Source organism: Pseudonaja textilis, chromosome 2, assembly GCF_049901715.1.
Source record: "Pseudonaja textilis isolate UNSWEBS1 chromosome 2, rPseTex1.2, whole genome shotgun sequence".
NCBI classification, from domain to species: domain Eukaryota; kingdom Metazoa; phylum Chordata; class Lepidosauria; order Squamata; family Elapidae; genus Pseudonaja; species Pseudonaja textilis.
The window spans coordinates 218,291,458-218,315,661 of NC_141991.1; the positions used below are offsets into that span (position 1 = coordinate 218,291,458).

At 35.8% G+C, this 24,204-nt stretch overlaps 1 long non-coding RNA gene across 1 annotated transcript in view; it reads right to left on the reverse strand.

Moving 5' to 3' along the window:
• LOC148127367 (uncharacterized) overlaps positions 1 to 24,204 on the reverse strand; it is a 152,659-nt gene that overhangs the window by 55,825 nt on the left and 72,630 nt on the right. The window lies entirely within an intron of this gene.

Consider the following 24,204-nt stretch of genomic DNA (forward strand, 5'->3'; position numbering starts at 1 on the left):
TTCTTCTGCGTTTCCAATGCAAGGATTATGGGAAAATTTATTTACCTATCACGCATGTGACAAAAATTTTCTATAAACCTTAGTGACAAGCAATGGCGATTGAAGTTCATCACTAACCTACATTAGTATTTGGTACCTTTTTATTTTCAAATGAACAAATTATGTTAATGAAATATATAGTCAGAATAATTACCAATATTACTAAAATCAATTTAAGTTTAGGGTCATTAGTATTAAACTTCTAAAATATTTTTCATAGCTGACACAGAGCTTTCATATGATTTTAATTATATTGGCCTGCAATTATACACACACAGAGAGAGAGAGAGACACACACACACACATATATGCAGGTCTTGGCATGTTTGGGGCTTTTCCCATGTAAGATTGACAGTATCTTGGTGACGTTTCGATTAGGTCCCACTCACCATCTTCAGGCTGGTGCTTTTGGCTTTCTGCTTGTGTGAGCAAAGCGTGATCTGAGCTGCTGTCTCTCTATAAATACAGGTAGGGAGGTTGGCTGTGTTGTCATTTCTTGATAGGTTGATGGAGTTGATGTTTGCAGATTGGCTGGCTTTAAGCTTTAAGCCCTAACCCTAACCCTAACTCAAAAGCAACTTGCACAAAGAGGAACTAAAAGCCCTGCAAGCCCTGAAGAACAACAGCAGCATAATCATACTTCCAGCAGATAAAGGTAATGCCACAGTAGTAATGGATAGAAAAGACTACAAAGCAAAATTGACAGACCTACTCCAAGACGCCACATACAAACCCATAAACACGGATCCAACCACATATCTGGAAAAAATAACCAAGAAGAAAATTATAACCAGCCACATGAGCAAAGAGATCCAGCAGACGATCATCCCAAGAGAAAAATATTCCAGGTGCCCCAAACTATACGGCTTCCCAAAAATATACAAAGAAGGCATACCTGTCAGACTCTATGCACCCTGACTAAAGTACTGACAGCCAACGGCTTCCACAAAAGCAAAATCACTGGCTTGATCCACAAAAACACACTGAGACATAATGGAGACCTAGAAGATGAACAGACCTATGGAACAGCTGTCCTGCCCTACATAAGAGGTACTACAGACAAAATCAGCAAGATACTACACAGGCATCACATCAAGACTGCCTTCAAAACAGACAGAAAAATAGCAGCCATCCTAAGAAACCCCAAAGATAAAAGTGACCTGGAAAACCAAGGCATATATGAAGTCCCCTGTGCATCATGCCCTGCCACATACATTGGACAGACCAATAGAAGAATAAGTACCTGCCTGGATGAACACAAAAATGCAGTAAAAAAGCTGGAACACACTTCCTCACTAGTCCAACACATGAAAGCAACAGGTCATAGCATCGACTTCAATGGCACCGAAACCCTAGCCACTTTAGAAAACCCCAGCTACAGAATTATCAGAGAAGCCATAGAGATTGAAAAAAGACCTGAAAGCATGAATAGAAGAGAATTAGTTCATGGTGTACAAATCAGGACACAAAACCACCAGACTGTCAATTATTTGGAAGCCTGAAATCACAAACAAAAAAATCTCCACACCACAAGCCAGGCAAACACCTGGGCACAAACAGATCCCCCCTGATACCTCCACTCAAACACACCCCAACCAGGCACTCAGATGAAACCTAGCTTCCTAATAAATGATAGCCATCCATTTACTCGGAGCCAAGCCGCACTAAAAGCCTCCAATACAGGAAACACAACGTTGCCATCCAATCAAGACAAAAAAAGCTACAAAACAGACAGAAGATATTAGAAACACCAATCAAGCAGAACACAGAAAACTCCAAAACCAGTAAACACAGACCAAGACTCCCAACCAATCAGGATGAAGATAAAACCATTCTGGCACAGCATCGGCTAGAACCAAATTTAAAACAGAAACGGCTGTGAAAGTCTGACTCACAGGCGAATGCAATACAGAAGCCTGATGCTGGCAGATGAGATTCTGCCGAAACGTTGCTACAACTTTAAAAGCACAACTATAATGACGTGGGAAAATACCCGAACAAAGTTGAATACCATATACATACATACATCATACATACATACATTCAAGTTATCATTATGTACAATTCAATCATGGTACATTTAAGAAATTCTACATCTGTAAGGTAGGGATGGATTAATCTTTCTTTTTATAATATACATATTTTGTCATCTCATTTCTGCAAAAATTCATAATATTCTTTTTAAAATTCTGCATAACATCTGAATGCAATTGATTAGAATTTTTCCAAGGAGCAGTCCCTAATATATGCAAATACATTAGAGTGCAAATTTGTATTTTAATCATAAAAACTACATTGAAATATTCTGAAAATGGAGATAATTTAATTTATTATAATCCAGTTAAATCCAGTTCACACATTAGTTCCTGGTGTACAAATCAGGACACAAATTCATCACATTAAAAGTTGAATGAAAAATATCTTTCCATTCTTTCCTACTGTTTGAGAGTTTGTCATATTAAAAATGCTTGAAATGAAATAAGGAAATAAGATATTTGTTTGTTTAAAAATGAACCACAGATAGAATAATACTCTTTCTCTTAATAGAAAAACTATCAGTGTTCTTGACAGTAAAACTACCTACAGGTCTATTGTATATGTTACCATTTATTCATTAAATGGAGAGCAAAAACATCTTACAGTTCTGATTATCCGGTCCATACATTTACAAATGACATACATGACATGCCAACCTCCTAAATGCATTTGAAATTCTGCACAGCTTTGAAATCCTGGGCATTTTCTAAGGGCAGATGGTGAGAGCATAGCTTTCAGAGCATTTCCAGTATATACGCCGTGGTGCTCATGATCTCTTCTGGATCGCAGCCAATTGAGCTAATTGTTTTAGAATTATGTAAAACTTCTAATCCATTCACCTGCTTCAGATTTATTCTGCAACAACACAGATAATCCTCAATGTTCTTTTTATGGCTTGAAGGGATCTCAGATTTAATAGCTAAATTACTCTATATTGAATAATCTGCAAAACAACAGGCCTCAAAGAGCCTGCACCTTTTATTTGAGAAAGGTTTTCAGATCTAATATAAAGGAGGTTTGGAATTAATTGAAGGCAGTATTGAAACATGACTTAAAATTCAGGAATCCCTGAACAATCTGCATGAAAGTCTTGAAAACTGTACATATGTATGTAAGTAGACATCTCAATTTAGCAACCAGACATACATTAAACAGCATTAATAGCCAGGCTCTTAATGGATCAATTCCCACTGTTTGTGTAATGTGGAAATAAAAAAGCCTTATTAAATGACAAGCTTTCCCTGGTTTGTGCTAATTAATTATACACTGCCTCTGACTGCTAATTTAGTGAGAAAATGCAGCCCTAAACCATGGTTTCTGTTTGAACTTCACCTCAGATCCACCTAATTCAACACAGAGTGCAGCTGCGACCCACGTCAGAACGATGACAGTATTAAATTAGAGCACAAGGCCATCAATTTAATAAGTACTGGAGGAGGTAATTTGAATAAGGACAGTATTAGTATTCTGCTGGTGCACGGCTAAAAGCAGCTGACCTTTCAGACTAGAAAGATCCTTGAACACATCAAGTGAATCACTAATAATCTGACCATGTTAAGAGTGCCCAAAGAGAAAAAGACTTCCATAGACTTAGTTACCATATATACCTTATATGTACTTTTCTATAATGTGTAATATTTTATTAATATAAACACACATGTGTGTGCCTGCGAAGACACAATATTACAGATTTATAAATAGAACAAGGACAATGCAAAGGTAACATAAGTTATACTGGGAAACACTCCTCATTACTCTGATTTATGGGGTAAAAATATAATTAATCAGTACTTACAAAGAAGCACAATGCAGTAGATTTTCATCACAAATTAAGTACTATGAATGTATTGCAGCATTTTGCAGCAAAAAGTGCACTCTTTGTGCATGAGAGAGTGTGTATTACTACAATATTTCTGAAAACTGCATGAAAAGAAAATGAGCAAAACCAGATAATGCTTTTCAACAAATAGGCAACTTTTCAAATGTTTACAGCTACAATATAATATAATTTCCTACAAAAAGCAAAATTCTGATGTGCAGATTGAGCAGTTCATGTAAGCATTATAGAAAACAAGCTGTTTTGAAATAACCATAAGCAGCAATTGGCAAAGCTACAAATTCACTACATCTACACTTGCTGCTTGAATTTTTGTCGTTGTTCCTTTGGCCCATCCCAGCCGCCAAATTACTCTTTGAACTTGAATGGGTACTGTTTATTGAGACAAGGAGGACTCGCAATAATATAGGGAAGCAGACAAAATAAAACCGGAAGTTGATTGCTTTTTCTTTGTATATACTTTGTACGTACATGTTTAAATTATCTTTCTGAATCCCACTATTTGGGGATACTTATTAAAAGCATTTATATTCTGCTAGTCATAATAAGGATAAAACTGAGTAACAAGAACACCAATGAGTCAATGAAATAGCCTGAACAAACTGACAATGGAGAAACACAGCTAGAGGTCTGAGGTTTTAATTATTATTATTTCTGTTCATTCCAATGGAAGAGTCATTGTATATGTATATAAAAACGTACTGCACTTGGAATGAATTACACGAAGCCCATATTTCATGCAAGGACACAGAATTTCTGGATCAGGCAAAAGAATTTAATTCCTTAGCATAAAGATGTTATTATATAACTGCCACAATGTGGGTGGACCCTAGAAATACAGAAGTGTAACAGGGTCTTCATATACCCCAATGACAGACTCCAGAAGGATTATCCTACTACAACCCACTGTAACCCACATGAATTCCTGCATGACTTTTAAATCCTAATTTCACACAGATGCTGATGTGTCTTAGTTGCCTGTAGCTAGCCAAGAAAAAGCAACTTTAGCCATGATAGCTAACATGAAAATGTTGGCCCTGTGTGCAGAGTTTATTAGGAAAGGTATTAAATAACAGTACTTGCATCATAATGCACATGGTATGACCCTTGTTGAAAACTTACAAATGCTTTAAGAAATCTGTGTGATTGGAAGAAGAATTGTTTTTTAATCAGAATTAAGAACAAAGACTTTTAGAAGTAAAATGAAAGAATATACAATTGGTTTATTTGATCAAGGTTAAAATAAGAGTATTGTGAGGTTCCGTGTATTTTTATTAATTTTTTTTCTGTTGTATTCTCCAAATTTAGTCTGTATTGATTTTTATTATGTAATCAAAATTATTAATAGCAAATATAAAAAACTGGAAATAATCTTTGAAGAAAGATTAAAAAGTTTAGTTCTTAGTTTAGAAAATGGGATAAAAATGATGATTACTATAATAGCATTGTTAAATAATTAATCACAGTACACTGATGACTAAAATTATTCAATAAAGTAGGAAGTAAAAGAATATCTGAATAAAATTAAGATTCACAATGTTGTTACAATGAGTTGTTCATCATCAGTTGATTAGATAAGAAATTGTGCAAATTTATAAAGGGCAGGCTGATATTTTGAGATTCTGAGCACCCAAAAAATAACAGTAGGAAAAAAAGAGTTATATAACTCTATATTTTTTTGTATATCTTTCTGCCAATACAACTGAGTATCTGAAAAAAAGAACAATAGCATCTTTATCAATAATAGTGTCCATTCAAATTGAAAAGCTAATCAATTCAAATAATAAATAAATAGTCAATTTATTTTTGTATCCATACTGCTTTACATAGCCATTTTTTCCTAAGAAAAAGTTGAAGTAAATAAAAGTTGGTGAGCTATATTATAGAACAGTCCAGATTATCCAATTAATTTATACTACATAATAATGGAAAGTAAGTGGGACTTGATTCATTCCTGAATAGGTGGCTTTCTAGCAATGAGCATGGTATTATATGCATAGTTATGACTAAGAATACATCAAATTATCTTTGCTGCAATTATTTAAATTCTTTTTTGCACCTTCCAAGTGATCTTAATTTCAAGCACCAGAAATCTCCCTAGTGAATCATTCCCATCAAATATTTCACACGTAAAATATTAAATATATCTGCTAAAAGAGGGATAGTACTAACAATTATTTTATGATTTCAGAACATACAAATATTAATAATATAATCACTTACTTTAATAAAATTTGGCAATAAAAGGCAAAATATTTATACGATCTGAAGAGAAACCAGAGATATTACACAAGACCCAGAAATAAAAGGAATGGAGATTAAAAAGGAAAGATATAAATTATAAGCATTTGCAGATTATTTAGTTTTTATATTAGAAGAAACATTTGAAACTGGTCCTAAATTGATGGGGAAAATTAAGGAATATGGAGAAGTGGCAAGATTGAAAATAAATAAAGAAAAAACTAAAATAATATTTGAAATGTTATGATAAACAAAAAAAAAAGAATTGACAGAGAAAATAGACCTTCAGATAGTAAAAAAAAAGTTAAATATTTAGGCACCTACTTAACAGCATGCAACAATCAAAGATGGTAACTATTTAAAATTAATGCAAAAAATTAAGTTGGATTTGGAGAAATGGAAAAATCTACATCTATCTCTGTTAAGGAGAATAGCCACTACAAAAATGAATATACTACCGAAACTACTTTTTTTATTTCAAACAATACCGATAAAAATAGAGAAAAAATACTTTGAAGAACTAAATAGAATAATATTGAAGTATATTTGGCAAGAGAAAAAAAGCAAGAAAAAAAGTGAAAATGTTACAGGAATCTAAAAGCAACGGGAGTTTTGGACCAGATTAGGAACTATATTATCAAGTATCTGTGCTTACATGGGTAAAAAAAAATGGATAAATCTGAAACACAGAAGATTATTATTATTGGAAGGACATGATCTTCAGCTAGGATGGCATGCTTTTTTATGGTATGGAAAGAGTATGATACATAGATACCTTCAAAGACACTATGTGAAAATGCTTTGCTTCAAGTATGGGGAAAAATTAAATCACAAAACTACTGTATATGAAAATACCAGTCTGGTTCTCTGCAATGGGAGCATTGAAACATCCAAATCTTATTAAATTGGAAAAAAGTTATTTTATAAAGATATTTTAAATGAGAATGGTGAACTTAAAACTAAACAACAACTACAAAATGAAGAGGTGAATTTGGTGGCTGCATCTGCAAATACAGTCAATCAGGGGTAGGATTCTCCGAGTGTAACAACTGATTCACTAATCGCACACTTTATTCTGTTATATTATTACTATTGTTATGAGTATATGTATTAATACTTCTGTTTGTTCTTTCTTTGTTTTTTATGTAAATGATATGCCTTGACAATACATTGTATTCAAAATGTTTATGAATTAAAAAAATATACTAAAAAAAAAGATTTGGCATAATACTTTGCTTGGCATGCTGCTTTATCCATCTAGCATTAGAAGAGTTTTATAGAACAGTTCTGTGCAATTGGAGTACAGCATACAGCTTTAATTGGGCCTAGTGCCTTTTTGTAACATTAAAGGTGTTTTAAACAGCAGAACAGGATGTTGCAATAGTATGAAAAATTGTATAAAATTGTCTTTTATTGAGGTGCTTCCCTGGTCTCTCTAGCTAGCTTGATGATAAAAGCATGAACAATTTTGACTGCATTGAATATTTCAAGATTTTTCCTTTTCTAGTCTAGCTTTCTGAGATGTTTTAATGAGGGATTGAAGCTAAAACTTAATACATAGAAAGCCTTTGGGCTAGTATTGGTACATCTCAATAAAGCTCAGAGGGATAATTTTAAAAATGTCCCATTTAGGCTTGATCGCCTGTACAGAGATAAACACCTTTAAATCCAATATTGTCAATAAGAAAAAAATAGTTTGATGAAATGAAGGGTGAAAATATATATTAATCAGCACTGCTCTATCTTGGCAACCTGGAAGGTATGTGGACTTCAAGTCCCAGAATTGAAGGCTGGCTGGGGAATTCTGGGATTTGAAGTCCACAAAGCTTCAAATTGTAAGGTTGAGAAACACTGCTTTTAGAAAAGATAAAAGTTTTTTTTTTCCTGCTGAATATTTCTCTGCTCCAAATCAACCCATACCCTCATCCCCAGCTGCTTTATCCCATAGGGATTCCTTATACATGTTTGAACATGTGTTTGGCACCCTAAAGAGGAAGAACAGATGGAGAAGAATGATTTGGAATAGAAAACAGCTTGTGGGGGAAATGTTAAACATTCCCTTCCTCTCCCACCATTTCTCCTATGAAAACTGTCCCCCAATTCTGCTTGTTTTTCTTATTAAGAGCAATCACCGGGCTTCAAATGTAAACACAAGAAGGTAATGCATAGTCATGTCCAAAAGATGTGAATCCAAATCTCAGATTGACAAAAATATTCCACATTTTGCAACCCAAAGTTATTATTTTTTATTCCCTATCTCGACAAACCAAGCACACAGCTTCAATTAATTAAGGACCAATTACATGTTATGCTAAACTGTGAAAATCTGGAGAAGTACAAGATGGCAGCAAACAAACACCTCTTTATTGCCACCTGGTGGTTATCTGAATATTTGCAGTTTGTAATTTTATACTAAATGCTCTTCTAAATTAAAATACCATTATAAGCAGGGGTGGGTTTCTACGGGTTCTGTCCACCTCTGTAGAACCAGTAGCTCTGAAGAGCAGCAGACATAAAACTGGTTCTATGTTTTTGCCCACCAAGGGTCTTATCTGACCTTTATTTCCTGATTTTTTTCAACTTCAGCTGCTGTGCAAGGCACAGCTGCAGTTAAAAAAGCAGGAAAAGGGTGCTGTTTCAAAGGCTGCTTCTCTGCACGTAGCATGCTGATGACGATTTACAGGCACGCGCCGGCAGCGTTCAGGGAAGCACATCATAAATCACCGAACCTCGTAAATGACCAAACTGGTAGTTAACCCTGTCGGATCCCACCCCTGATTATAAGCTCTTCAATCAAAACTTTAAGATTTAGATAACCACATGAATCAATATTGTGAATTAAATGTTACAAAAAAAACACAAAAATTCTTTTTTGTTCATTTGTTCCATATTCCAAGATCTTCCATTTGTAATTTAATGAAGAGGGGAAAATAACCTATTCCAAATCATGTATGTAAAAAATAGTCATCATTCCATACAAGGTACATGCAGTATTTGAAGCCAACAAGTTCCCAACCCCATAAACCCTTTCAGTAGACAAGCCAATGTAAGAACTCATAAATGTGAAAGATCTTAACTGCTCTGACCTAAAGCAAATTACACCAAACAATTTCTTCAAAGGTCAGAAATTGTGCCTTCTGCCTGACCTGTGACAAAACTCCTGTTATTCCTTCCTTATAATTCTAGTGGCAATAGTGACATGAGTGACAGTTATTTTCTGGTTGTGCACAAATGGGGACACAGGTAGAGTCCATGTTATTTTTAATTATAACCTCAGCTTAAAATTGGGCTTTGGAAATGAGACTGTTAGCAAACTACTGACACTGATAATACAAATGTGGATTTATTTCTTGTTCAGTTGAGACTGTAGAAAGTTAGCACTCATCCCTCTCCTAGAAGAATGAAATATCTAGGAAATATTAAAAAGGCAGAATATTATACCTCCCTGGATGAGAAAAGGAGGAACATGCTCTTGGAAAGCAGCCTCCACCTTTGTTAATAGCCCTAGAAAGCCCGGTCCATCCTATCTACAAGACAAAAGGCCTTCAGCTCCAGAGGATTTGTCATCACTCAAGATCCAAACCAGGACAAAGCCATTAAGCCATAATAGGAATTGCCCAACACAACAGGACACAGCCCTCTTCATTACATCATCACCCAGCATGATACAACCAAACCTGAGACACAGATAGCCTACAACTGTAATGGCGAACCAATGGCACACGTGCCAGAGGTGGCACGCAGAGCCCTCTCTGTAAGCATGCATGCCATGGCCCAGCTCAGCTCCATCGCATTTCTCCATCACATTTCTTGCTGTCCTTTGCAGGGAAACAAAAGTTTGAGGGACTAAAAAAAATGTGTGAAACAACATTCAACCTTCGTTGCGGTACATTTGCTGTTGCTGCCTCTATGGCCTGCCCCTTACTGTTACAGCACCTTGCGCAGCACAGTGAAATTTACCACGGAGCCACAATGCAATCCTAACCCTAACACGGATGTCAGTTGTTTTTCCTGCAGAGCTGCCTGTGTTGGGATGCCCTGCTTCCCTGCCGGCCAGCTGAGCTTTGGCACGCTGTTCTTGAGCTTGTTGGCCTCCAGATGTTAGATTCCCACCACCCAGCACCACTTCAGGGGTTTCTTCCCGCCCCCCAGGTGGAGGAGAGAGAGAGAGGGTGGGGGGAGAAAAAGAGAGACTTACAATGAAGAGGTGCTGTGTGTATATAGGAGAAATAATAATAAATGCTGCAAGTAAGCTGAAATGAGGAAATGCTTCTAGGGTCTGGAACCCAGATGGACATTTCTTCCAACAAGATAATAACAGAAGTATGGAAAGGAGTACAAGTAGACCACCATATTAAACTTCAGAAGATAACTCAGTTCAAAATGAGCATATGATCCAGTTAGAGTTCAAATATTTTATTTTCATTGCTTTCAATACAAAAATATAAAAGGAAAAGACACATAAATTCAACAGATTACATATGAGTTCATAGGAATTTTGGTCAAATTGCATTTGGCTACTATCAGTTAAATTAGATCATGATAACACACACTATTCCAAATGTGCATTTTTAAACGCCCACATATTGTATTTTTTTTCTAGTTTGTAACAGAATTATTTTATCATTTTTCTTTTGTGCCACATATCAGATACCCATATTGGTTTCCAAAATAAAATAATTGAATATCATTCAAATATGTTACAGCAAGAAATAAAAACAATATTCAATGAAAACTGCAGTAGGAAGTAGTTGGAAACAAAAACCAAATGTCAGATCCATGAAAATTAAGTTATACTAAACCTCTTGTCCCAGAGATGATCAATATTAAAATCTGTTGGAAAATTTCTGTAGGTAATTTATGCTTAGTTTGCACCCAGCATACTCTCAGTCAATTCCTATATTCCAATCCGAGAAAGCATAGATGCACTCAGTTCAGCTAGTAAAAATGTAGCTTGATGTTTATTCATGAAACTTCAGCAAACATCAGAAACAGTTAACTGATCAAAACAAGAGAAAAGTCAGGCAAAAGCAGAGAAATAGAGACAGGAACAAGAGACAAGCGATAAAAGGGAGAAGCCATGATAACAACAATCTACATTATCTATATCTGTACCTAATAAAAAAAACAGAACTGTCAGAGAGCCCTGGGAAACAAAACTGTGAATTGGGAGTTGGACTTGAATTAACTCTTTTACATACACAATGGCAACAGAATAGAAAGAGGGCCACCAGGTGACCATCCTCTAATTTGCACCATGAAAGTAAAAAAAAAAAAAGATGGATAAAATAATGCATCCAACAAAATCTAAGGATGATCATCTAAGAGAATTAGATGCTAAATTTCTCCAGCATAAGAGCCTTAGCATGGCAATGATTATCCTAAGATAATCACCTTAGGACCATGATGGCAAACCTATGGCACGCATGCTGGAACTGGCACTCAGAGCCATTTCTGCCGGCACATGAGCCATCAACTGGAACTGATCCACTGCGCATGTGTGAATGCATGCATGCATGCAACATGCCCCCTGCCAGCCAGCTGATTGTTGGGTATTCGCCATGCATGCGCAGAGGGAGATGTACATGTGGGAGATGCGTGCGAATGGACAGGGGGTGGGGCATGCTGGGAGGTCATGCATGCATGTGCAGAGGCATGTGACACGGGGTGTTTGTGCACACATGTGCATAGGTGCAGGAGGGCAGAGGGTTTGTGTGCATTGCATTATGGGTGCAGGCACATACATGGGCACACTCACGCAGTTTTGGCACACGATGATGAAAAGGTTAGCCATCACCTAAGGAACCCCTACCACCACAATTAGTGCTCCCTTATTTTAGACAGTTCAACTACTGTTCAAACTCCAACAACTGTCTTAGGGTTCCCTCAAAGCCCTCTGTGCATTACACCCAAGCCATTTGTGAAATAGGGATAGAAAGGGCCTTCAGTGGCAATGTCAATACACAGAAACCCATTTTCCAGCCTAAGAAGAACTGGGCACTCTCTTTCTTTCACCAATGTGTTTTGCCTGTTCAACTTTTTCTATCCCTTTTCAGTACATGCTTACAGTTTAAGGGTACTGCTTTACTTCTAAAAAAAAGTAAACACATGAGTTATATTTATATATTCTAAAGCTTCCAACTTTTTAACATCATTTATCTCATTTATGTCAGTAATTTTGGTGCTCTAGATGGAAAATAAGTCCAGGCCCAAGGTAAACTAGGCTCAATAGCAGTAACTGTAAGAGGGATCTTGGAGTCTTATTGGACAACCAGCTAAATATGAGCCAGCAGTGTGCAGCAGCAGGCAAAAAAGCTAATGCAATCCTAAATTGTATTAATAGAGGGATACAATCAAGATCAAGGGAAGTACTAATACCACTCTATAAAGCCTTAGTAAGACCACACCTAGAGTACTGCATCCAGTTTTGTTCACCATATTATAAAAAAGATGTTGAGACTCTAGAAAAAGTACAGAGAAGAGCAACCAGGATGATTAGAGGACTGGAGAATAAGGCATATGAAGAACGGTTACAGGAACTGGGCATGACTAGTCCTTTCAACTCTGATTATCTGTTATCTGTGAAACACATTAAGACAAACTAGTAGTTGCAACACGATGTGGAGTTTAAAGTGAGAAACTTGATGTATCATCTTGGACCAATTGTTCAGGTTCAGACAACACGTGATTTTGGCCAAGATTTTGCAATTGTTGTATTTATATAACATGGTATCCTCAACAGCCATATTACGCATTTATATTCATTATAAATAACTGTGACTCATACTAAGAGTCAACACAATAGAGGGGTTCCCTATGAATCTCAAATAATTTCAAATTATTAAACCTCAATTTAGCCTCATCATACATTTCATTCAAATTTTTGAAAAAGAGACACTAAAAAAGGAAGGGAAGCTTCCTTTATTATTTATTTTTATTATTTATATTATTAAATACATAATATTAATTAAATAATAAATAATAACATTATTTATCCTAATTAATAGTAATAAAATATCACATAACCTATGAAGATGTTCATTTAATGGACTGTCTTTGAGATGATGCTACTATGACTCTTACTGTATATGGTTGGATTGATATACAATATAATTATCATCCCTACAACTGAAGGTCTCACAATGAGGCCAGGAGAAATTATATAAGCTTGCTTGTATTTGCAAAAACATTCTACATAACCTTATTTATATTTATTGCATATTTATTCAAAATGGAAGCTGCCAGTTGAAGCTTTAAGAAACCACATTTCTAAATATAAAACAAAACACAGAAAATTATTTTCCAGTTAAATACACCAAAATCCAAAAGCACTCACTAACTTACCAATAATGGAATATCAAAATCAATATAAAAAAATCTGTTGGTATACAAGTTGTTCTAAAATACATTAAAACATATATGAATAACATTAGATTTCTTTTGCAATAAGCAATAATCAGCAATAAACTGATTAAAGCATATACAGTATTTGTCAATAACTCTCCACCTGTGAAAAAAAATCAACTGCTATGTTCAAATTTGGACTGATAATAAAAGTTTACTTGGAAATTCTGAATGTAGCCTGTCTTCAGTGCAAGAAAATCAGTGTTGATATAGCTAAAAATAGTGGCCACTTTGACAGATGAACACAATCCTGTTTGATTTCTCAGTAGCTTTTAATATTGTCAACCATAGTATTATCTTGGACCAACTTCATGTAATGGGAGGAGTTTTGTTAGAGTAATTCCATTCCATTCCTGTTTGAAGAAACAGTCACAGAGTTTAGTGCAGGAAGCCACAGGCCATTATTTTGCCTTCAATGCAATCTAACGATATGAAGCTGCTGGGGCTATCCTCAGTTTGAGGAGCAGATGTCATCAGTGTCTGAAAATATTCAGCTCTATTTCACTGTAAGATCTGAATCAGGAATGACTTCACAGGTTTTGATATTGTAAGTACCTGCTGAAATGATAAAGTAGATCAGGATCAATGAAAAGAGGTTGAATTTTGACATGATGGGATCCTAATGGGAAGATTGTTCCCACATATGAGAAATGGAAGGTTTGCCTGTTTTAAAAATTGTTGCATTTATTCAGAATGGACAAGTACTTAGTTTAGGATATCACTAAAACAGGAGTTCACAACCGTTTCTATGCCCTGCACCCCTAGAACACTTCTGTTACATTCTCAAACCCCTTAAAAATAAATAATTATATGCATATAATTATACATATCACTATAACTTTGAAAGTTCTAAACCCAAATTTTCGCAGCCCCTGGAATATCGTCTCACACTCCCAGTTGGGAACCCCTGCCCTAAAGTTACTGTTTTCATTGGAGAGCCAAGTGGTATCTGTAGCAAGGAGCATTTATCGCCTGCTTTGTTTGTAACACAAATTAGTCAAAAATACATTTATATACTGTAGTTCTAGCCCAGTGCTGTCAAATTTGCAGGCCATGAACCAGATGTATCACGTGCTGGCCATGCCCACGCCGGGTTTAGCAAAGGAGAAAAAAATCACTATACATCTCGTGACACTGCCGTGACAACACGAGTTTGATGCCCCTGTTCTAGCCCAATGTCATCTAGCCCACATTGATGGCAGGGATATTTTCCACCAGGAAGTCATGTGTTTATATTAGTCCCAGGAGACACTGTAAAAGATGGTTAGTTGTTTGAATAGTGTCATATTCGCAAAAGCAGTGGTTTTGTGGAAAGTTGTTCATATTCTGTTTCCACTTGTTTTTGTAAGCTGTCCAGAGTTATGTATTTGAGGTAGACACCTATATAAACTGAAATACTAAATAGTCATAAATAGCACAAAATATAATGACAGAACACCCAATTGTGTAAATGTTGCACCTTGGTTCATGCAGTTCTGTGGGCTGGTAGCTCCTGAGCTAATTTAAAAATTTGGCTTAAAATGTACAAAGTCTGAGACCAGACTGAGACCCAGGGCAAATGATGGATTTCTTTCATTCTTTCAAGAAGATTGCTGAGATCTTCGGGGATTGCCACCCTAAATTTGATCAAGGGCAGGTGTTTTCTGTAGTTGCAACTTTGCTGTGGATGGATTGTCTCCTGAGTTTCATGACACATAAAAGATTATTATTTTTAAGCATTAGCTTTCTTTTTTCTCAGGTCTTTTCTATCTGATTTTTTTTTTTCTTTCTGAATTATTTTTTTATTTTTCTCTCTCATTTTTATTGAATATAGTTTTATATTGATTTCAATTTATTATAGAGCATTTTGTAAACTGCTGGCATAAAAATATATCAAATATGTTTGTAAAATATGGGGCCATTTGTAAAATATGTAATTTTTTTGTTTTAAAAAAAGTATTTTTGAATACTACTGCAACTATTACAATTTATTTAAAATAAATCTTCACAATGAATCCCTAAATGCAAAATCTTCAGAACTGTGGCCATCTCCATTCAATCTAATTATGAAAGTTGTGGAATTACTATATTCTATATTATGGAAACATGGGATTTAAGATATATGTGTTTTGGTTTGTGATCCCTACTCTCAAAGATATATTTAGTGTGTGTTTGAGATGATCTCAGAGACCTTGACACAACTTATTTTTAGATATTTGAAGACAAAATGAGAAAAGGGAAGATTGGTGTTTTTGTTACCCTAGATGAGGAGGAGGAGAAGGAGGAGGAGGAAGAGGAAGAAGAGGAGGAGGAGGAAGAGGAGGAGGAGGAGGAGAAGGAGGAGGAGGAAGAGGAAGAAGAGAGGAGGAGGAGGAGGAGGAGGAGGAGGAGGAGGAGGAGGTGGATTTGCCATCAGATTTGTATTATTCTTAGTGATGACACAGATATATTTTCTTTAGGATGATCTGTCCCTAAGCTGGTCCTATAGTCCTTCCAAAAGTCCACCTATCACCACTGTAATTGAGACCATCCATCTTGGTACTGGTTGCCCTTCTGTCTTTACTTTCACATTTTCCAACAGTATAGACTTCTCATGGAAATTAAAAATGAACATAACGTGTACAAAATATAATAATTTTAGCCTGATTATTTTGCCTCAAGTGAGAATTCTGAACTGATTTGTTATATGATCCATAGAAAAAAGAATAAGAGTGGTAAGAGATCTTGGAAGTTATCGAGTCCAACTGCCTGTTCAAGCAGAGGATTCTATACCATTTCAAGCAAATAGCTGTCCAGTCTCTTCTTAAAAGCCTCCAGTGATGTAGCACCCACAACTTCTGAAGGCAAGCCTTTCCTGTGGTTAATTGTTCTCACTGTTAGGAAATTTCTCCATAGTTCTAGGTTGCTTCTCTCCTTGATCAGTTTCCATCCATTGTTTCTTGTCCTGCCTTCTGATGCTTTGGAAAATAGAGTGACCAACTGTACTTGTGGCAGCCTCACAAACATTGGACAATCTATTTGTTTTTCTTGACTATGTATGGTATTTTTAGGAGTCTTCTCCAACCCAAAATTCAAAAACATCAGTACTCTCCCCTTCTTTAAAATCCAACCTGGGATTTCATAGACTGTCATGAAGGGTAAAAAATCCTGTATAATTCTGCTTGCCATATGGAGACATCATGGCATCTGACTATTTTTTTCTGACTTTATTGCTGCTCTACCACAAACTTATCTATGATGTTGTCAGGACTCCGATACTTAACCCCATTTAAATCATGAATCTGTAGCCAAACTCCAAAAGGATTTATTGGGAGTTAAAAGATGTGGCATTGCCTGGGTGTAGCCGACTCTGAGAGCATAATTCATTGTCACTTTGACCTTGGTTTTCCCCCCACCCCCTCGGTGTATCATAATTCATATTCTCCAATGGGACACATCCATAGCCAAGAGTCATCAATCATACTCTCCAGTTAGAATTTTGTGCGGCATAAACCTTGGTCATCTAGAAACTATCTTTGAAAATATTTATGGAATACAAGCTGCCCACTGCTTCTCCCTCCCTTTCTGTTGGCAACTCTAAAAGACTACAGTTATATTTTATGAGTTGACAGATGTATTTATTTACCACACTGCTTTACTATTAATAGTCATTTCTCAAAAGCAGAAGTTTTCTACCACTTCAGTATCTTCACTGTCAGTTCTAAGACCAGTTGCTGTACCTGTTGCCAATTGTTTGGCATTTTTTATATTTAACATTAGTCCTAGTTTTTCACTGTGTTCCTTACTAGATTTTGCAGATAATTTGCATTTTTACCTCTGCGTCATTATTTATGGCAGAGTAGTATTAGTAGCATTCCTCATATTGACACTTCTTCCTCCAGTTTTTGAGCCATGCTCATATTTTTCTTACCTAACTTTCCTTCATATATATTCAGCCCTTAAGTTGAATAGATGTAAGTATTGCTCAAGTTACAACTGAAGTCAGCAACGGAATTGCCATTGCTAAGCAATGTGCACATAAAGAACAGGGTCACATGATTGCATCTCTTAGCAAGGGCAATCCAGGCCATCCTACTTATTATCATAACTGCATATGCATGAGTCATTAAGTGGGAAGCCCGGGCAGTCCCATGTATTGTAAAAAGTTATACAATATGTATTCCTATTTTAAAACAACTGCATATTTGAAAGACATTCTACAGAACAATGTCTTTCTACATTTTACTTTATAAAGCACTGCAGCACCATATATGCTGAAATAAATGACTAGGCAGAGATGAAAAAAAAGCGCTTTGTAATATGTTTCTGAAGTTTATGACAAAAGCTGCTCCTTGTGGTTTATTAAACCCTAATCATTTTTCTTGAGGATTAGTAGCAATTATCATTAAGGTTCAAGCATTTAACTGTGACTGCGGCAATAAATCTTACTGAAATAACGGAAACATAGTTTTTTTTGCATGTGGCAACCTGTCTCTGAATCACAACCATCTGTACATAGTTATTGCTTGATGCACACAGATGGCAGTAAAATCACTATAAAGCTATACTATTCTTTAATCATAAGTTCTATCAGTCCCAAACAAAATGAAATTGCAATCAGGCTATTAGCATTTGAAAGACTATATGATCACTGTAATTAACAAATATGTTTTTTGAATCCTGGTACAATATTTCTGCAGTAGTTTCTCAACGAACAAAAAATAAATAAAAAACCTTAAAACTTCAGAAATATTTAAAGTGGGCAACCCTTGTTTTAATCGCAAACAGCACATTAAAAATGAATGAATGAAAACAGATGTTAACAATAGGATAGCAGCCTTTGAAGTTTTTGCCATGCACAATTCCTCTGCAGATTTAAAATGACAGTAGATAGCAACAGGATAATTGATCCCTTCTTGCTCAAGGCACAGAATCATGACTACTTAAGATCAGCAACTGGGGGGAGAGGCTAAATCCTTGTCACTCCAAATCAGTTACAAAGAAGACTTTTGTATATTCCATTTAATTTTCAAGGAAAGAGGATGTCCACATGTCTTTAACAGGCCTGTAGTCTACAAATAAATGACTTTCTAAACTGGGGGAAACCGCTGATCATTTTCAACCCAAACAACAGTGTTGCAGTTTACACTGTGGTTGACAATCTACTTCATTAATCACTATATCAGCTTCTATCAACTGTCCTGCATGCATTCATTACAAGGGAAATCTTCTGAGGTTAAGTGAAGGACAAGGAGTAAGTGCATAGTGAGAAAGCTATGACCCTCCAATTGTTGATAGACAACAACTGTATCCTTGCAATTGGCCTACTGGTGGGGCTACTAAGAGATGTAGCAATACTAGGAAAGCCACATGTTGTTGCCTACTCTGGAAGTAGAACTGGGGAAGAAGTAGAACACTAAGTCATTTGTAAAGTCTAAGTAGGAAAAGGCTAAATGCTGATCTGACTGGGCTCATACGTAGCCAATTGAGAAAGAGAATATTGTAAAATTACTGGCAAAGTGCAACCTTCTGTTTACTTGATCTTGTCTTGTTCTGTTTGAACCACCTTGAAATCAAAGCTAGTTATCTTAAGACTGCCGACATTAATAGCAAGATAGGAAACAGCCTTGACTGCAGACTAATTAACTTATATTTATAGAATTGCATCCCAAGTTGCTTAGCTGATGGCAATGAATCTCCACTGGCGTTTTTCATACTGCATTAATAAGCTATAGTTTGGCCTGCAGTATGACTTGTATGCATAAACAGAAATTGAATTTGTAGATGCTGTAATTTGGAGCAGTGATCTTTCTCAAACAACTCTGATTACTCTCTAAAAATAAGGAATGTGATATATTCCTAATATATGAAGGGATTCTTATTAAGTTTTTGTAAATCTAAAAATAACTGCACACTGAATTTTCTACAAAAGAAAGCTCATTATGAAAATATTCATTGAGATGTGTATTCTGTTTTATGCTTGCTTTGTTTTATATTAAAATGTGACTTTGCATCTCAACTGTTCCATAAGTTTTGAATACCCACTCCCCCCCCCAAAAAAAAATATGAAACAGATGTGATGAATCTAACATGAATCTTACAGAGCATAGCTGTGCTTTTTGATGGGCTTAAGCAGTTGCCCTCCCTGAGGCACATGTTAACTGTTTGAGATTTGATGCTGCCAAATGCACAGCTTGCTATCTGCAGGAAAGGACAATTGGCAGGGAACAGCTGGTACCAGTCAATAGATGTGCCATTTCTATTTCTTCCATAAGAACTGTAGCACAATAAATTAGCATAGCTCTAGATGGCAAACCAAATTCAATGTCTAATTAAAGACCACCAAGTGCTATTCATATGTTTTTGCTTTTATTTTAACCTTTCCCCAACCATTCTGCCAGATACCAAGCATTCATTACTTTACCTTAAAAACAATTGTTAACAAATTGTTAACATAAAGAAAATCTCTGTCAAATTCCAAATTACTCAAGTAGTTTTTCAGGGTTTTTTTAATCTCCATATTTAATAAATTTCCACTGGAAAAAAACCACTAATCCCTTTCTTTCAAAGGAGACCTATTTTTTCTTAAGTTTTGACAGCAAGGGAGGATGACTCTTGGGTTGATTGCCATATTTTGTTTTTTTTGTTTTTTAAAGGCTGGAGAGAAAAAGGATGTCTCTGTCTGATAAATTACTTCAGCTTTAACTCATAGATAAATATTTTAAACATAGGAAATATGTAGCTCTTCTTCCAATTTACTTTCAAAATGTCCACATCCCTAAGACTTTCAGCACCTCTCGTTCCTATAACAGTCTCTTCCTTTCTTACTATTATTACTAAATAGAAATGGATTCTTAGGCTGATGTCCCAGATGACATTAATAAAAATAAAAGTAAAAAAAACTTGTATAACTCTAGGTAGCCAATATACCTGACTCTTTTGTAAAAGTCTTCTCTGATTTATTCTTTACCTTCTGATCCTCTGATTCAGCATGCAAAAACTTTGGTATGACTATTAGTCAGAGGTGCATAAAAAGGGTTACTGCTATTAGAAGAGGGATACATTCAAAATTAAGATTTTGTTATGAAGCTTACAACTCAGCCTATCTAGGAAGGATTCTCTCACATGAAGCTCTTTGCTATACAATGCTCAAATATAGAAATTATGTTTTAATGAAGAAATATTTCACTGGTATAATGAATTCAATGAAGCCAGTGGACAGTCTAGATCACTAATGTTACATAAAAGAGGTCCCAATCAGAATCAATCTGTCATTTTTTTCCCCTCAAGCTGCAGCCTCAGGACCATAATCAAAGACAGTTCCATATAAACCTGAATATAATGATATCCCACATTAACTCTATATGAATGCTGATTGGCAAATCAATCTGTAGGATAAAATGGGTGCAGTTTCTCTTTTTGATTAGATGGTTAAATACCAGTGTTAGAACCTGGTAGCTTTAAAAGGAAAAGTAACTTGGTTATAAAAGAGCACCAAAGTCTCCAGTTACAGAAATGCTATAAATATCCCCACAAATTTTAATCTATATACCTTTCAAATATGGAAGATTATAGAAGGAATACCCATAAAGTATGTCACTCATCATACTTTCAAGGTAAGAGAGGTAATACTATAACAGGTAATACCATATATAGTATAGGCTAAAAGAAGCAATTTTAAAAAAAACGAGTAAAAACAAGTAATAAAGATAAAGAGCAATAAAAAGTTTTGCAGTGATAAATTCAGATTAAGACATTTTGTGGGGAAAATAATGACAGAACACTCTGTAGGAGCCTTTTCCAATATGATGATTTCCTGATAGTGTGATAATTCATATCCTTTAACTGTAGCTAATGTAACCAAAAGGAAAGTCTTAGCAAAATAATACTTTGAATATATTGAATTCTAGAATATTGTTACTGTTCATGCAATCCTATTCTAATAAATGAAGAGGCAGACCATAATGGCTCAACAGACCATTGCTTACTTTTTATATTTTTCTTCTTATTGTAAAAGGTGCATATATGGGATATGAATACCTGCTGTAGTATCTGGTTGTATCTAGCTGACTGAAAAACAGAAGTAACTCAACAGAAAAGTCACCTTGTAGCATGCTAAAAAAAATGGACTTAGAACCAGTCCAAGGCATTTTGCTTGCTTACCTGAAGGATGAAGTAGTATCTCCTCCATTTTACCTCTGGAAACTAACAACTCACAGTTGGCTCTTACTTTAATATTGAAAGAATGTTCACATTTTTCATAATTGCTTGGCATTTAAGTTTCTGCAGAGCCCATATTTTTATTTCAACAGAAACTGAATCACTAGCATGGAACATTTGATACTGGTAAATTTTAACAATTTTTTCTGTTTTGTCAACACAAAGTTTAGCAGATATCCTTTATCACGTACACCAATTTCCACTCCTATCTATCTTGTCTTCCATAAGCATCTAGCCTGCAAACTGATACTGAATCGGTTGCATTTTGGACACTTAAATGAAAGATCAGTTTTTCTAATGCTCTGAGAAAAGACATGGATGTAAACTGGATGTAAACGTTTATAGCATGTTGCCTGAAAACAAATTGCCAATGCTTTCAAAATATCCTAACAGGCTTGGATAATGGACTATATTCAAAATATGCTAAATGGTAAGAAATACAAGGAAATATATCAAGACAGGAAAAATCAAACTTAGAGATACAGGCGGGGGTGGGATCTGACAGGGTTAACTGCCAGTTCGGTGATTTACGATGTGCTTCCCTGCACGATCCACGCGCATGTAAATCTTCATCAGTTTGCTGCCTGGACAGCTGAGGAATGCTGCATGCAGGGAAGCAGCATTTGAAAAAGCATGTTTTTCCTGCTTTTTCAACCATAGCTATGCCTCGCACGGCAGCTGAGGTTGAAAAAGCAGGAAATAAAGTTCAGGTAAGAGCCCGGGCGGGCAGGTGGGCCAAAACAGCAGCAGACATAGAACTGGTTCTATCTCTGCTGTTCTTCAGAGCTACCGGTTCTACAGAGCTGGACAGAATCAGTAGAATCCCACCCCTGGTACAGGGATTGGAGAGATCTTCCTTGGTAAGCAGTATGTGTGAGTAGTAAAGTATTAGTAGACTCCTAACAGAACAAGAAGCAAATTTGGGCTCTTTTACAGAGAACTGTACTCAGTACAGTGGTTCCATTTGCGGTAGCTAGATTGAGCTTGAATACTGTGTTCATTTTTGGACATGTGCCCATTAAAAGGACCTTAACAGGGTCTGAGGAGAGCTATCAAGATGTTCAGATGACTTGAAATAATGTTTTACAAAACAAGAAATCCAAGAAGAAACCAGCATGGCTGCACAAAGATAGTATGCTAGAATTCAACATAACACAAGCACAAGCAACAGAAGATAATGACACCAGAGTCTTGGATTTTAAAAGAGCTGATTTCAATAAACTCAGAGAGAACTTGGGAAAGATTCCATGGATAAAAATCCTAAAGGAGAAAACAACTCAAGAATCTTGGGAAACTCTAAAAAGTATGTTCACAGAAGCCCAGACCAGCACAATACTACTGAGAAAGAAAAACAAGAAATCCAAGAAGAAACCAGCATGGCTACACAAAGATCTCTCTGACAAATAGAAAGAAAAAAAGGACAAGTACAAAAAATGGAAAGAAGGACATACAACTAAGGCAGAATATCAGCAGATAGCCAGAATCTGCAAAGATGAAGTTAAGATAGCAAAGGCTCAGAATGAACAAAGACTTGCAACAAAAGTCAAAGATAATAAAAACAAGTTTCTTCCAACGTATAAATAACAAGAAAAAAAATCAAGGAAACAGTCAGTCCACTAAAGAGTGAAGGTGGCAAGGAAGTAACAGGCAACAGAGAGAAAGCAGAACTGCTTAACTCATTCTTTGCATCCGTTTTCATGCAAAAAGTAACTATAACTCAACCCACCAAAAACATAACTGTAAAAGACAGACCAGAAATAAAAGTTAAAATAAGCAAAAAAAGTAGTAAGAGAACACCTGTCTGATCTTGATGAAAATAAATCACTGGGGCCTGATGAATTACATCCCAGAGTTTTAAAGGAGCTGGCAGAGGTCATCTCAGAACCACTGCACCATATCTTTCAAAAATCCTGGAGCACCGGGAAACTATCAGAGGACTGGAAAAGAGCTGATGTGGTTCCCATCTTCAAAAAAGGAAAAAAAACAGACCCAGGAAACTATAGAACAATCAGCCTAACATCAATACCTGGGAAGATATTGGAAAAGATAATAAAAAACAGATCTGCCGTCATCTAGAAACAAGTAAAGTAATAACTAGCAGTCAGCACAGGTTTGTTAAAAACAGATCATACCAAACCAATCTTATTTCATTCTTCAACACAGTGACTAAATTAGTAGACCAGTAAAATACTGTGGACATAATATATTTAGATTTCAGCAAGGCATTTGATAAAGTAGACCACAACCTACTTCTTAGTAAGCTAGAAAAAAGTGGAATAGATAGCACCACCACTAGATGGATTCGCAACTGGCTGGAAAACCGTACTCAACAAGTAGTCCTTAATGGGTCCAAGTCTACATGGAGGGAAGTAAGCATTGGGGTGCCACAAGGTTCCGTCTTAGGCCCAGTACTCTTCAATATCTTCATTAACGACTTAGATGAGGGAATAGAAGGGGAACTTACGAAA